Source organism: Myodes glareolus, chromosome 9 (assembly GCF_982192425.1).
Source record: "Myodes glareolus chromosome 9, mMyoGla1.1, whole genome shotgun sequence".
Taxonomy (NCBI): Eukaryota; Metazoa; Chordata; class Mammalia; order Rodentia; family Cricetidae; genus Myodes; species Myodes glareolus.
Genome location: NC_142034.1, coordinates 86,472,238 through 86,488,848, shown reverse-complemented (window position 1 = coordinate 86,488,848; position 16,611 = coordinate 86,472,238).

Genomic DNA, 16,611 nt, shown 5'->3' with positions numbered 1-16,611 from the left:
AATTTTTTGGGGGGAGACCAAAAAGGTTGGTTTTAGTTATATTCTGAGTTTTAGAGTTTTAAATACCAATTTTATGTATATGTATGCTTTAATGTTTAAGAAAATATTTATTTTCCCACGGCAATCTCAGCTTTTATTTGTTCTCCTGCTGTAGTTTTGAATAGCTTTCTTTTTAATCTCCCAAAATTACCTAGATTAGATTACATGGCACACAGTTATCTTTTCTAAAATCCACCACTTCCAGTCTTGGGTCAAGGTGGAATCTCTAACCTCACACATTTTGGTTCTCACGAAAGAAACAATCAAAGCCAAACAACCCAAGAAATAAAATGAACACAGTTGCACCTGTACAATACATCTTTACATTCTTAACACAGACAGATTCAATACAGTAGTAACCAGTTCAGAGGTAGAAAGAAGCCGTTCCATATTCCTGGTAGTGATGGCTCTGGGTGTAATCAATGTATTCTTCAGAAATTCCTGTGGGGTTCAAGCCAAGTAACCTGACAGATTTCAGAAGATAGTTCACCTTTCTTTGACTTACTTCTCTTCCTACATTTTTATATTCTTCCAAACTCCTTTTTCTTAAAAATAAAAAATCTGTGTCCTCAGCTAATGTACACATGACAGAAGTGCACGACTTTCTCCTCATAATACTGTACAGATTTGCTCTGCAACCTTTATCTCTAAAGTTATAATCCACAGCACACGGTACTCATTCTTCTATCTTGTCTCCAAGAATCCCCAAAGGGAATTCACTCTAGCTGCCAGCCGAGTGATTATAAGAAAAAAAGGTGTTTTTAGTCTGATATTACAAGGTCTTAGTGAAACATTTGCTGAGCTTATTAATCTCCCAACCTTCAATAGGTCCTCAAAGGATCCCAGAGCTTTCAAGCTTAACCCCCTGATATGTAATTGTTGTAAGAAAATTGCTTTCAATCTATGAGAACAGTATTTGTTTCCTTGTTTTTTTTAACCTGTTTTGAACTTCATATGTTGTGTTTTAATCTATCATCCCAAGCCTGCTAAGATTTGAGTAATTGAACGCTAGCAGTTAGCATCGTTATATTGACACTACAGACCCAGTTCTGGAACAGTCTAAGTAAATCAGTCTGTCTCCAATGAAGTATCTCAAATACATGCATTGAAACAAAGCAGACACAGGCAGATCTAGAAGAACAGGAAGGTGATGTGTACATACATGGATAACCTCAAAGAGAAAATGGACAAGGAATTGAATATTATTAAATGAAACTAAATAGAATCCTCATGGCTCCCACTAACACAAATGGCAGGCACCAACATAAAACCATAGAAATTAGCCACACGAATAAGATAGGAAACACAGGAAAATCTCACAGAACTATGGCCAATTAGTTGTCAATGCAGGCTATGCAACCATACAATGCAGAGGGGATTGCCCCTTCAAGGTGTGACTCTGAGAAACCTGGGTAACCACAAGTGAAATACTGAACAGTCAAACTTAGACAAAAGAACAATATTTTTCTACACCCCAATTCTATTACATGAAACATGAAACATGGTACTACATGCCCAAGTATATGTATATGTTCTGAAGAAGTATAATCTTATAGAAAACTCTCAGTACAGAGTTATTCAGGCTTAATTTTTATCATTTATTCTAAACCTAGTGTGAAGTGTGTTTCCAACATTGCCAGCATGAACTTATAAAATGGAAGCATAGGCATGTACAAACTGTAAGCATATTGCAGTTCTATTGATTCGATGTTGATTAACCATGTAGAAAGAAAAAAATCACTGTCTCTGAGTATACACACTTTATAGGGTAAGTCACACTATCACTTGTGAAAAAAAATCTCAGTAGAGTTCTTAAAATATTGTTATCTCAAATATTTTTTCTAACTAAATCTAAATATTTCTTTCAGCTGAAAAATCTTATTCTTTTAGGTAAGGAATGACTGACCATGAGATGCATTACCAAAGCCATTAAGTCAATAAGGAGATGGTTCAAAACATTCTAGAAAGTCATTTAACTCGTAAACAGCTATATCATAGAGCTATTTAAAATCATCATTGAAAGGAAAAATATTTCTAAATAAAATATTTAATATTCAAAATGAGCAGTTTCCAAGAAACTGCTTAATTAACATAGGAAATGAATTTCCTTGAGTAAGAGTGTATTCTAAACTTAGTAGGCAAAAATTCTAAATCAAGTATCTCAAATACACATGATGAAGCAAAGAGAGTCACAGGCAGACCTGGAGGATCAGGAAGATGATGTATACACACATGGAGAACACTGGGGAGAAAAGAGCAAGCAGCCGAAAATTATTAGATGAAGCTGAACAGAATCCATCTGACAGACATTCACCCCAATGGCAAGTACCAGCATAAAAACACTAAACTCAACCACATGAGCAGGACAGGGATCCCAGGAAAAACTCACACAGCCGCAGTGAGTCAGTTGCCAGAAAAGGCACTATAACCATACACTGGAAAAAAAGCTGTGTGCTGAGAATACAATATCCCACAATTCCCTCTTTCACAAAATGAAAGAGAGTTCAAGGGTGTCTTCGCAAACCCCCATATATGAAATGCTACATAGCTTCCAGCTGTCTGAAAATACAGATTACTAAACAAGCACTTCAAACATGAGAAGAAGCTGTTCAGAATCTGAGCTTTCTAGTACTATGAGCAGCCTAGATGGCTATGACTTCATCTTACATATTGTGGGTCTAGAAAATGTCCTCCCCAAGTGGAAACCCAAAGACCCTATGTTAGACTCAAGCGTCTCACACTCTTTATTCTAGTTTAAAATAAAGATTAGGAATGTCTAAATCTGACAGCTAACGAAGCTAGTATTCCATTACTTACTACTGTGAATATTATTTTATTTAGATAAACGTCAAAACAGGGAGTGTCAAAGAAGTTCAAATGAATCCCTGTGCAAGCATTGCAAATGGATATTTTGTCATAAATACAAACACACATGAACCCACCCACATGCGCGTGCACACACACACACACCACAAAATTAATGGTTTTTCTTAACACCTTCTATGTATTAATATAACATTTTACTTAAAAATTATAAAAATCCAAACCTCTCAGGGCTTTGTTCTGTTCTGTTTAGTTTTCTTAATTCTCGAGGAATATATTCTTGTGTCATGTAAATGAACAAACATTTTCAGCATTATGCTGTTTACCCAAGGCTTTGCACGGCAGAGTTTTCACCACGTCCTCCATCTGCAAGACAAATTCCCTTGCAATGCTATCTAGATCACATCCTAGTCATTGTCACACAGGCTTTCTTCCGAGCACATTGCTCTGCCACTGTTGTCTGTTGGTTGATGCTCAGGGCAGTGCTGTGCTCACTGCATTTTCATAGTCACTATTGGTTATGGCAAGGTTCACTATGTTGTTGTTCTTTCTTTAAATGCCTTTGACTCTTCTGTGTTTCTACTTCTATGTTCAAAGCATCTTGTCAAGCTTCACTGCTGCAGCAACGGGGCTGACATAGTGATTGAGCTTGCATGCAAACTGAAGATCCTTTTTCCTATTGAATCATCACATGTGAGAACTTATTTTTCTTCATTTATTGAGAACGGTATCATGACAATTGAGGAACCTACTCTTTTCATCCTTGGTAATTATGAACTGTTTAGCTACTCTATGGAAAATGTAATAATTAATATACACAAACTTTTAGAAAAATGCCCAGCACATTAAAAGTTTTTTTTATTCAATTATTAACTTTTTATGTAAGGGTAAACTGACATCTATATGTACAGAAAGAAAGCAAGGGGAACATTGAACTGATAAACAGCTAATTTTTTCCTACTAAGTTCTTATGCTCATCTAGGTACACAAATAGGCTCCTGATTTCTTACTTTTTTTTTTTAATGAAGCAAGAGTTTGGGTGAAATAAAGATATTTAAACTTTAGGATTAAGTAGTATGGTTAAGAGAAACAGAGGAGCTCAACAGATAAGACAAGGCCCTTTCTTGGCTTTGTTTTCTTGTGACCTAAGAACAAGAGTGCTCAACACCCTTAGCCATCAGAGAAATGCAAATCAGAACAACTCTGAGATTCCATCTTACACCTGTAAGAATGGACAAGATCAAAACCACTGATGACAACGACAGTCTGAGCGATTAACCTGCTATGGTTGTATTTAGCTCACCCATTCTTTGCCTATAATAATATCTATCTGCAATGATGCTGTGAAAATTCAAAATCGTAACATCACATGTTAATTATATCTACTAAGCCCTGAGCATGTGCCAATCTTTTTTCTAACAGTTTGGTGCCATTTGTACTGGCAGTGCCATCATTTTGGAGTGTAGATAAACAGACTAAGTGACAATCATTAGGTCATAAAACTAATCAGTACCTTTAATCAGTACAATGATAGATGGGATTTTGTTTTGTTTTGTTTTCTCACAGAGAACGGGGTGGGAGGGGAGAAGTGACTTTTAAATGAAAGTTCCTTGTTTTTGTTGTTCATTTCATTTTTCTTATTATTGGGGTATGACCTTCAACCATTAGATAAATGAAATAATAAAACATATTCCAAAGATCAAGAAAACTTAACTGAGTGGGAAACCCTGTGTGTACTATAGCATAGGCACGCATCCAAGAGGGCTATTTTTTTTGTTTTGTTTTTTGTTTTGTTTTGTTTTGTTTTTGACTAATTACATGGCTGAAAGTTTTGGGATCTGGGTAACATGCCAAGGATAACTTGTAAATACTTGTAAATCAACAAGCTTATCAAATCTGAAGATTCTTAGGTGTTTGTCTTCCTATGTCTCTGACTATAGCTAGTATCTCTGATATTTTCAGCCTATGACAGAATCTATTAACAAGTTTGAAATACTCCGTTGATAAAAAAAAAATCTAACCCTCAAATACAGGTCTGTTATATCTTTAGGTATTTATAGCTTCCTGTTGCCATAGTAGCTACACATGGATGCAAAGACATCCACTAGGGCACTATAACTATAATCTTCCATAAACATAAGATTGTATTATGGCAGCACTGGATCTACTTACACGACTATGGGTCTTATTAGTGACTTTAGAGTTATAACCTTGTTAAGAAAATAAACTAACAGTTTATCCTCTTGACCTTGACAAGTACACAGTTTATTATTCATGAGAGGCTTCTGATTGACATGTGGTAATGGCAGACTTATTTTATTATACGAGCGAGACAGGCTGTGAGTGCTCAAGGCCAAGCATGCAGATAAAGTCGGCACAGTCACCAGAATGCCGTGTAGATCCAAGCTTCTGGCACCCAGCTAAACTTTCACCATTTCCTATGAAACCTAGACAGTGTTCAGTGTTAAATCCAAATCTTTGATCCTTGAAATGACTCTTTAAAAAATGTGTAATTCTAATTTTAGTTTCATTCCATTCTATTGAAGGCTATGTTTACAGACACATTGGAACTTGGAAATGGAAAAAGCCAAAAACCATTCAAACCAATGGTGGCTAAAATTCTTTAGATAGCAAAGGAAAAAGCAGAAAAAGAAACCACTCCAGAAGAATTAAAAAAGAAAACTTTCATTAAGCTCCATATTCAGAAAAATAGGGACATTCACTCTAACAATCATTTTGGTTCAAAGGACAAGCAGGGTTGCAAGAGAATGGGTACTTTTATGTGTAAACTCCAAATTTCTGAGCAGAGAAATCAAAGCATCAGAAATTGTAAATCCATTTTAATGTGTGTATATAGATCTTTTGTTAGAAACAGTACCCTAACTTTAAAAGCTAAGAGAATACAAGTTATATATGATGCCTTTCCACACTTTAATCAATGAGGCAAACCATTTAAAAATACGAATTTGGGTGCTAATAAAAACGAAATGTACATTTTAGTCAAAGTATAAACTGAAATAACCACAATGTAGTAGCAGACTCCAGATTCTGTAGGTTGTCACTGTTCAATTATGTCATTAATTTATAATATTTTAAGTATTTTCTGTCTCTTTCTTAATGTACCTCTAGTCTATTTCTGACTTTAAATGCTGACATGTACTGGACACAAAGTCCAAAAGAGCCCACGACAGACAGGACGACTCTATAACATTTTCCTTGAAAGGAGCTTTGCAGACCAGAGCAACTAAGGGTGAGGAAGGGCTTCAAGGCTATTTTTGTCAGTATCCATTAATTTTTATGGTGCCAAGTTAAACTTCATGTGGTAAATAATCTTCAAAAGCACTACCTACATGGAGTTTTTCAAGAATTCCAAAGTTTTCTCCAATCACAATAAATGAGTAGAGTGTTTCAATATGCTAACTGCCGTCCGCCTTCTTCAAGAAAGCGATGACTAATACACAGAAAACTTCTTCCCATCTCCCTGCTCGGATCCACTGCATTCTCCTTTTTTGATTAATGGTCAATGCTATCCCATCCTTATAAAATGTTAGAAATGTCTTGTGCTAAGAACATATATAAATAATATCTATAAACACTTTTGGAAGTTATGTGGAAATCATAGACACATGTTTATAAGTTATATTTATATTTATCCATGGAGGATTTCATATATATATATATATATATATATATATATATATATATATAATGCATTCTGATGACATCAACACCCTATTCATCTCTGCCACTGGGTACCACCCCCCATAGTCTTCCTCGGAACTTCTTGTTTTTGAATCTAACGAGTCCAGTCGGTCCTTCTAACACGCACGTGAGTGTGTGGCAATCCACTAAAGCATGGGCAACATAGCAGGCGTCACACTCCAGAAGGAAAGATAAATGACCATTCAACTTCCTGCAGCCATTAATTTTCTACAGCTACTCAACTAGGGGTGTGGCCTCCTGCACAATCATTCATCCAGACCGGAATCTTAAATAGCCTGTTGTTGTGCATGCAGTCACAACTATAGTGAGTTTGTGAAAACAAAAGCTCTGTCTTATCCACAGCACATGACTAATATCCCTAAGTTCTCTGTGTGGGTCTTAACAGTACAGATATCTGAGAAAGGCCAAGTTATAAGAAGTCATACTCTTGACTATCTACAGAAACATAAGACAATACATGTAAGACAATACATGTATAATGAAATTTTCTTTATGGGCTGGCAAATTTCTGTTTATATGCCAAAGGCATCTAAGAAAACCCCCAAAATCAGGGATTTGGAAACTTGTACCTTGCAAGTATCCAAAGGAGAGAAGCAACCAAAAGTTCTATCCAGCGATTACACCTGTGATAGCTCTCAGGGTACAGTAGTATGCATATTTTAGTCATAAAGAGCAGCTCTCTAACTAAAGTTAAGACTTGCTCAACAAGAAAGAAAACATTCCTAGTGCTGGAAAGAGAGCCAATTCCAAAGATCTATGACTTCATGAAGATCTATGAAGTCATAGATCTTGGATAAGAGCCTAAAAACACCTCTTTCCTGAGCCAGCATAATCCCTAACTACACTCTAAATATCTGTCCTTGTATCTCTAGATAATCATAGTCCTCACCCCTCTTCAAGGCATTTCTCTGCAACAGATGGAGACTGTTCTAGAAAACACAACCAATCAAAATGAAGAGTTGCCGAACCTATTTCCATTGGATACATTTAGATAAAAACAATTTTCAAACCTAAGGCTAAGAAAGCTTTGTGGTGGGAGAGGGGGCAGAAAAACAGTGAGACGCTCCTCCTAGTAATGTCTGATGCTACATGCATAAAGTCTCACTAAAATGACAGGGTAAAATATGAGCTGAACAAGGACATCAAGAATAGGCATGCCAAGATATTCTGGGGAAAGGCCTTTAGGTCGCAACCCTACACCAAGAACTACAAGCAACAAATGAATGCTGAGAATGAGGATACTACTTTAACCCAAGGAAAGACCACACCGATTGGTCGTCCCATACCAAATGATTACCTGAACAAATACGTACAAGTAACACTATACAGGTTAAGCTGATTATATAATATTTATGTATATATGTACATAATAATAATTAATGAGAGAAGAGGCATTTGAAGGGGAGCAAAGAGGAGTATATGTGAGGTTTTGCAGGGAGGCTGAGGAAGAAGAAAATGATATAATTTTATTATAATATCAAAAATAAAAAAATAGATTTCATAAAAGCACACTGTGCCAAGAATATGGTTCAGTTCACGTTATTTCCCTTATACTGTGAGGCTATGCATAATTCATAGCACCACATATACATTATGTTGAATTGAAAGTCTCATGTTAATAGTTTAAGTTTATAGACTTGTCATGAACACTGAATCTGACACCAGTTTTGTCAAATTATGTGCTTGTTTAACTTGAATTTCTTCTTTTTTTCTGTTATTAAACATCTTTAGATTATTATTTATCTTAAGTGTAACTGTGTCTTGCCTGCATGTGTCTCTGTGTAGTTCCTGGTGTCAAAGATGATCACAATTCATGTGGGGTCCACAAGAACTGCAATTACAGGGAGTCATGAGCCACTATGTGCGTTCTGGGAATCAAACACGGGTCCTCCGCAGGAGCAACACTTGCTTTTTATCATTCATTCAACTCTTCAGCCCCGAGATCTCCATTTCATGAGGAAAAAACAGCATCACAAATTAAGAAAGTTCTAGGGCAACAGCGCATTAATTATTTATTGTCTAGAACATGGAGTAATGCTAGCGACTATTTTTCACAATCCTCCAAATGTCAACTTTTTATTACTATCAGCAGCTGATTAATACTCTGGTTATAATGTCACTTCAGGAAACAGCTTTTAATCCTTGAGTAACACAAATATGTGCTTTTAAGTAAAACAGAGGCAGCAGTCTCTCTCTCTCTCCAGTAGCCCCACACAACTAAGTAAAATGTTAGATGATATGATCTAACATTCATATAATGAAAAGCATCATTGATGCTAAGCAGCCTCCATGTATGGCATCCCTATACTATTCACCGATAAGCTTGCTTTGTCTGTGTCTTAGTTTATCTTCTCAGCTGCACAGCAGCAATGGCATCTGCAGGCTTGGATGCATCCGAAGCTGTAGGGAGAATATCTTTGCTGATAGACGTTGGTCACAGCTGGCATATTCTACCATCTCCAGCACAGCTTTAGTTTTAAAATACTAGTACCGATCAGACCTCAATCAATAAGTATAGAGTTCCCCGGCCACTGCTCTGGTATCTGGGATGAGTACAGCAGCGGCTAAATCAGAATGAAGTACCTAATGTGATTCTATCTTTAAATTAAAAAAAATAGCTTTCTCTCCTGGTAGAAATAAATGAGAATCATGACAGCTTGTTTTGCGACAACCCCTACTGTCCAGGATCACAACGGCATCTTCTGGGTACTCGTAGGTAGGTGCATTAAGCTCATGAGACATCGGGTTTCTCTGTAGTTGAGAAGGTGATTAGGGTGAAGCAAGCATCAATGAATTCCAAGTATGATGATGGCTTTGAATGCCAAATTAAGTGGTTTATATGATTTATTCCACCTTTGACAAAAAAGGAAGTTTACCTTAGAGGAGTTAATTCTGTAGAAGGCAGAATGGAGACAAAAAAAAAAAAAAAAAGAAAGAAAGAAAGAAAGAAAGAAAGAAAGAAACAAGTCCCAGTGTCATTGTCAATGGCTTTTCAGGAAGACTCCGGGCCAGCCACATTCAGAGAATCCGGCCTCATTCAGAGAATCTGGCTGGATCACGTGCTCGCTCAGTCCCAGTCCAACTGGCCTTGGTGAAAGCTCATTAGATCAGTTTTCTCTGCATATACTGGATTTCTGGGATCCAGTCTGTTTGGATGCTCACCTTCCTGGACCTGGAGGGAGGGGGGAGGAGCTTGAACTACCCACAGGGCGGAGACCCTGACTGCTCTTGGGGTTGGAGAGGGAGGAGGGGAGGGAGTGGGGGGAGTGGGAGGGGGTTGGGAGGAGGGGCGGAAATGGAGGCTTTTGTATTTTAATAAACTTTGAGAAAAAAAAAAGAACATGGTGAGAAGAAATCAAAAAAAAGAAAGAAAAAAACCCTACAAAACCATTTAAAGCCAAATTGCTGAGTTAATGGATCAATCCTGATCTGCAGTATATTTAGTAAATACAATTCTTTACTCTTTAGTCAGTTTGAGTGTTCTTCACCTGCACTCCAAAAACTGTGATATAGTATACATACCAATATTTTTGTTGTTGCTGTTTCTTTGCAAGAAAGGTAGCTAAGACTAAAATTGAGAGTCAAACTCTGTAATATAATATGTATTTTATATATACATATATGCATACATATATACATAACACTTACACTTAGCTGTACTATACCACTGGTTTCAATAGTCACTGGAAAATAATGTTTATCTGTTCACATTCCTCTCCAGATTAACTAAGTCTGGCTCAAAGATATGGTATTATAAGGAAAGACGTTCCTCAGAACAGCTGAACTGACTGTCCTGAGGAAGGATATATCTGGAGCATCTACTGTTTTTTCATTTGTTATTCAAGGCTTTTTGTGTGGCTCCAGATGCATTGTTCAAAATGAAAATAATACATCAATCCAGTACTTTCTGGCTTTCACTGTTTTCATTGAGAAGTTGGGTGTAATTCTGATAGGTTTACCATTATATGTTACTTGACCTTTTTCCTTTGCAGCTCTTAATATCCTTTTTTATTGTTTTGTGTTTTGATTATTATATAGTGAAGGAACTTTTTTTTTTCTGATCCAGTCTATTTGGTGTTCTGTAAGCTTCTTGCACCTTCATAGGGATATGACAAAGTCACCATGGAATTCACGCACATCTGTCTTAGATCAAGGAAGCGGTCGGTCACACATTGGACTCAAAAGATCAAATCCTTAGCTCCGTGTTTATCCTTATATGGAGAAGTTCAAGGTAACTGCCATGCCAATATCTTTATATGTTTGTGAGACATTTAATAAGATGGAAAATCAGTATCATCCCAACTTCTGGGAACCTCCTTTCTTATAGAATTTATCTTGATCTTGAGATTATAGATAAAAGACAAAAATGAAAAAATATTATATCAGGTATAGTAATAATAATAACAACAACAAAAACAATATCAGCCCTTTGGAAGCTGAGGAAAGATGATCATAGGTGCAATCAGAAAATAATTAAATGTTACAAAAAGGAAGGAAAATTGAGAAGAGAATATATTTATCAGCTCTAAATGTCACTTTATAGTTTGGCTGAAAAAAATAATTTTCCGAGAAAAAAATTCTATTGGGGACCCCAAATTCTTTGTCTGTTGTCAACAAGATTTGTGTCTTTTCTTGATTTTTTTTTCTCTTTGTGTATAACAGGAATGGTAAGCTTTATTTGAACAGTTTTAATTTCAAAGCAGACTTTTGACTTGGTCGTTTCCTCTGAAAGGATGACAATCTATAATGGCGTGTCATATGCACAGCTTTCGAATTGAACCAAGATGGCGCTTCCCAAACTAGATTTGTGGAAGGAGTTCCCAGCAAAGATGCTGCAGTCTATCCTTTTTTCATAGCTGGAGTCCAATATTCCTATTTCGTTGGCCCCATGCAAATTCTTAGTTAGAAACTATGAAGAAACCTGAACAGCATCAGTACCTTCCTGCCCACACATATAACATGAAAGTGCATGCAGTCCTCTAATTTTCAAAGAAAGCCTTTGGGACTGTCCTTGAAAGATGCTAGACAGTATGGAAGATACTGTCTAGCATCAGTCAGTATCTGGTCAGATAGAACAGAAATATGTTGTCTCAGAAAAGATGAAATGTTATTTCCAGCTCAATTTCTAAAGAGGAGATCTTCAATGCATAGGACAATCCTGGCAATTAGCCCCTTCAGCCTAATATTACTAACTCCATAAATGAATTCTGATACAATAAATCAAAGGAACGTCAGACACATACCTATTTCTATCTAATGGAATTCCATATAGCAGGGAAGACCAATCATCATCTATTGATAGTTAAATGAATACAGATGGATCTTATCTATACAATTGAGAAAAAACAAGGATGAAAATACACTCAGCATGATATTTTGTAAAATTCAAAATTAATCATAAATAAATAAACAAATATTTTAATTATAGACAATCACATGGCAGAATTATCAGTAAAATTAAAAGATCACTTGAAAAATGAGGATAGTTATTTACTTTACAAAAAGAAAAATCAAGTAGCTAAGACTTGAGAGAATACATGAAACCAAATGAATGCCTCGAAATTTTGATTCTTTCTTGATAAACAAAATCAATATTCTGACATGGAATATATAATTATGAAGTGTTTTTAACTAAAAAAGTTTACCAGAATGATCTACATAAATAGTCCATAATGCTAACTCATGTTCAACAGATTTGTTTTACTATTGTGCTACAGCATGCAGAATGCTTAGTAGATTATAAATTGCTGTTCTGGAAAGTGAAGCTAACAAAAGATAGAGATACAGATACAATTTGGAATGACACATAAAACAAGATAGCTGTCTCTCAGAGATGTTTTCAGGGACACTGGCAGTGAAAATGATTCAATATTGTGCATTAAATGGTGGAGACAAATTTAAACCTAAAATATACTTATTCTTATGAGTGTACCAAATTATTGGAAGGTAGATATAGATAGAATCAAAGCAGAAAGAGTTTGAATAAGATTAAGATTGAGACTAAATGTTATGTATTTTTAAAAGTACGTGAAATGGAAATTTTCAAGACAAGAAAAAAATTAGTTTTAAAGACTTAGAAAAATGTAAAAAGAATATAAAACAGTAGGGTAGAAATAAAATAGAAGTTGATAAAATTTGATTAGAAGATACACATGTGAAATTAAAATGTAAGCAAGTGAAGCTAGTATACTTAGTTTTCAAGTATAAAACTAAGCTTAATTTTCATACAAATTTAGGTTACATAGTCTGCAAAGCAGCAGTTCAACTCTTATCAAGAATAAAAGAAAGAAGGTGAAAGTAAGGTAACAAAAACTTCTACAATGACGAAAATGTCCGTGCAATTTTGGAATGGAATAAAATGAAAAGCTGGAAATAGAACAGGAATAGATAAAGGAGAGTAAATAATGACAGGAAGAAAAGGGAACTGAGAGGAGCCACAACTTCAGTGTAGCATGAAATTGAAACATGGCAAACGGATAATATGAAATTCTGAAAAGGTAAATGACAGAAGAGTAGAGACCCTAAATGGTTAAAAAAACCTCGACAAAGATGAAAAGATTCGGGGTGATGCTGAAGAATTAACAACGCATGCTTATCAGCTGAGACATAAATGAGAACACATGACTGAAGTCTACAAAGAAAATGAGTAACGGAAAGCTTCAGAGAGATTTATTTTTTCTTTTAAGTTGAATAAAGCAAGAAAAATGTCTCACTCAAATCCCGAAAAGAAACACATGGAGACAAATGCTGGCTGTAATGACAGGTCAGAGGTGTCCAGAAATTGAAGAAATGCGTTTGAAAAGATAAAACCCTGAGAAAAAAACTAAACGGAACCTAGAGGAGACAGTGTACTCACTGAAGGAACAGCTGGGGGCGGCTTTCTCATTTATCAGAAAGTTGTGAGGAGAGGACAATGGGAATAAACTGGAAAACTGGAAATGGTGAAAAGATGATTTGAAAGTTTAAAAATTTCTGAATGCTATGAATAACGAAATTTCAGAAAATAATATGTCAAGGCTTCTGCATCTATAAATAATTTTGATATCTGTATTCTAACATAAAACATGCAGAGATTACTGAAATAGTATTAATCCATGAAAAGTGAGAGAAGCAGAACTTTGTACCAACAAGTCACAGAGAAGGCCAAATTTCCTGTCACACACTTGATATTCAAAACATAGAATGAAATGTTTTGTTGGTCTTTTGGACTTCAAAAATTTTCAGCGTACTTCAAAGCCCCTACTTTAACTGTATAAACATGACTGGACTTTAATTTCTTAATTTCTAATGTATAGCAATAGTATCAAATACGACCTTTATATAAACTAAAATGGATAACACAAAGCACACATTAGTAATCTAAACTCTGTATTAAGGTGACAGCTCATTTTTACCTGGTGAAATATTAAGTCAAGGATATTGATAAGTAAGGGGCCCAAGAAAACGCCCAGAGAAAGTTACTACAGAGAATGTGCAGATGTCAAAACCATTCAATCATGAAGTCTTTAGAGATCCCATCAGAGTTCTTTATATATCATTTCAGGACACATCCAAATTAATTTGAAAAATTAACATTTTTAAATCTTTTCAATAAATTCTTAGAATACTACTTAAGGAAAGACCACACAAGGTCAGGAGAAAAAGAGAAGTTGACCCACCATTCAAACAAATGTCTTGGGTGAGTTTGAGGATATAAAATTCATTCTTGGGATGACTTTGGGGCCCTCCTGAAGCACAGTCATTCAGCAATGACTTGTTGTTCACACGCAATGGACCTAAGCTAATCAACAGAATGAGGAATCCACATTCCCCAAGAGCTCAGAAAATCTACTAGTGATAAACTTTGTAATTCTATGATTTTCAAAGAAAGCAATAGTACGTGATCCCATGCAATGTGTTTTAGCATCTGCTTGAGGGGTTTGGTCTAAGAACATTCTCATCATTATTTGAGTCTGTGATTCTCAACCTTCCCAATTCGGCAACCCTTTAAGTTCCTCATGTTGTGGTGATCCCCGACCATATTAATTTTGCTTCTACTTCATAACTGTAATTTTGCTACTGTGATGGATTGTAATGCAAATATGTGATATGCAAGATATTTGATATGCAATACCTGGGGAAGGGTTGTCTGACCCCAAAAGGGGTCATGGCCCACCGTTTGGGAACTGTTGATTTACATAGTGTGGCCCTGTGATGACTCACTTGCTCTCCTGTCTCACACAGAAAGCCAGGCTATTCTGAAGACCACACATTGAGCGTTAACTGCAGATACAAATCACAGGTAACAAGATTTCCACATCTGGTGAGAAATGTAGACAAAGTCTTGTTCTCGTTGTTTTCATATAGGTTCAAGGAGTTAAGAAACTATTTCAGGTATAGAAGAGTAATAACAGCTTAGAAGCTACGTATCCCTCTAGAACTTTCAAATACAATCCTTTCAAATATGGTGCTCCCTGCACTGACCCAATGTATTCAGTTATCAATGTATTTAGTTATCAAGTAGAACATTAGGCCTGTTGTCTATGCTATGCAACATATGCTGTGTAATCTCAGTACTAGGGGGCCTGAGGCAGAAGAGTGAGGGTTGGAAGCTAGTTTGGACTCCATAGTGAGACATTACCAAAAATCTAAAACTAGAGAAAAACACTTAACGTTTTTGTTTGAGAGATTTATACTCAGCAAGTTTGAAATGATAGAATTATAGATAGTTGATTCAATGTGCAGTCCTAAAGATTCCATTGATGTAACAGTAATTTTTATATTCCCCTTTGCTTGGCTGTTTGGGTACCAGGTCAGTCACCATGCTGAAGACTAGATTGCTCTGGTGTTCGAAGGCAGCCCCAGCTTTTCCTCTGTTGCTGCCACTGAGTTCTCACTCACTTGCATTACATTTGGTTCCCATCACTAGACTTGTGAAGGCAATTTGCGTATAGCACAATGGATTGCTTAAAATGTTATAGCATAATCTAACAACTTTACACACTGTTTAAGAAATTGAGAAAAGGGCAACTTGCTCTCATTTGCTTCTCAAATGCCAGCCCATATGCAATGGTACAGTTTTATGGTGTGTGGGTTTCTTTCTTTTTTCTTCACATTAGATATCACATTACTTCTCAGGGCCATAAATTGAAAGCAAAACCACATTAGCTGACAAATTCTCAGCAACTAATACCAGTACTAAATGTTATTCAGTCCATCAATAGTAGTGTATTGAGTTTGCTTTGTATAACTTTTTTATATACCTTCCCTTTTTCTCCTTGATAGCTCCTAAAAGAGGAGAAACACCAATAGGACAGAAACTAGTTTAATAAGTTTTCATGAGATGTAACTTGTAATGTGTAAAGCACAGCCTTGTTCCTTATTAATAATTTTGTCAAAAATCTCAAAGCCCATGTCCCAAAGTATTTCTCTGAGCATCTGGAGGAGATTTAGGACACTAAATGAACAAAGAGGGTTTGTAGAGAATTCCTTTAGATAAGAATACTGTACAAATATTTGTTCTTCATTTGAGTGCTGGACCATACTTGAAAATTATCAAGGACCATGAAAATCTACAGGCCAGGAAGTTGTGAACCCCGAAAGATCAGGGTAGCACTCACTGAAGGGAGAAGGAGAACATTTAGATTAGATGGGTAGAGGAAGTGCTATTTTAATATCAGTAAGTGAAGCCTTGTAGCCAGAAGGCTACATTGTTAAATGGAGGGTTATTATTTGCTTCTTTATCTTGCATGTGACTTTTATAGGCCAGGCAAGAAGCAATGTTCACTCTGGGGCTGAACTGATGGATAAGGGAGTGAGTCAAGGCATTCACAATGACGAGTTTCTATGCACATGTAATGAAAAGAATGAAGTGGTGTTTGCACAGACATTTGAGGGATGGCCCACTGAATCATATACAGTGATTAGAATCCTATGAATGAAATAGAGAACATCTGATGGGGAAAATGTGACCACCACTTTCATTAGCTATAAGTCGACTTGTTGAACCTGCATTTAGAAAAGGCTGTACCGCTTTTCAGCTTGGAG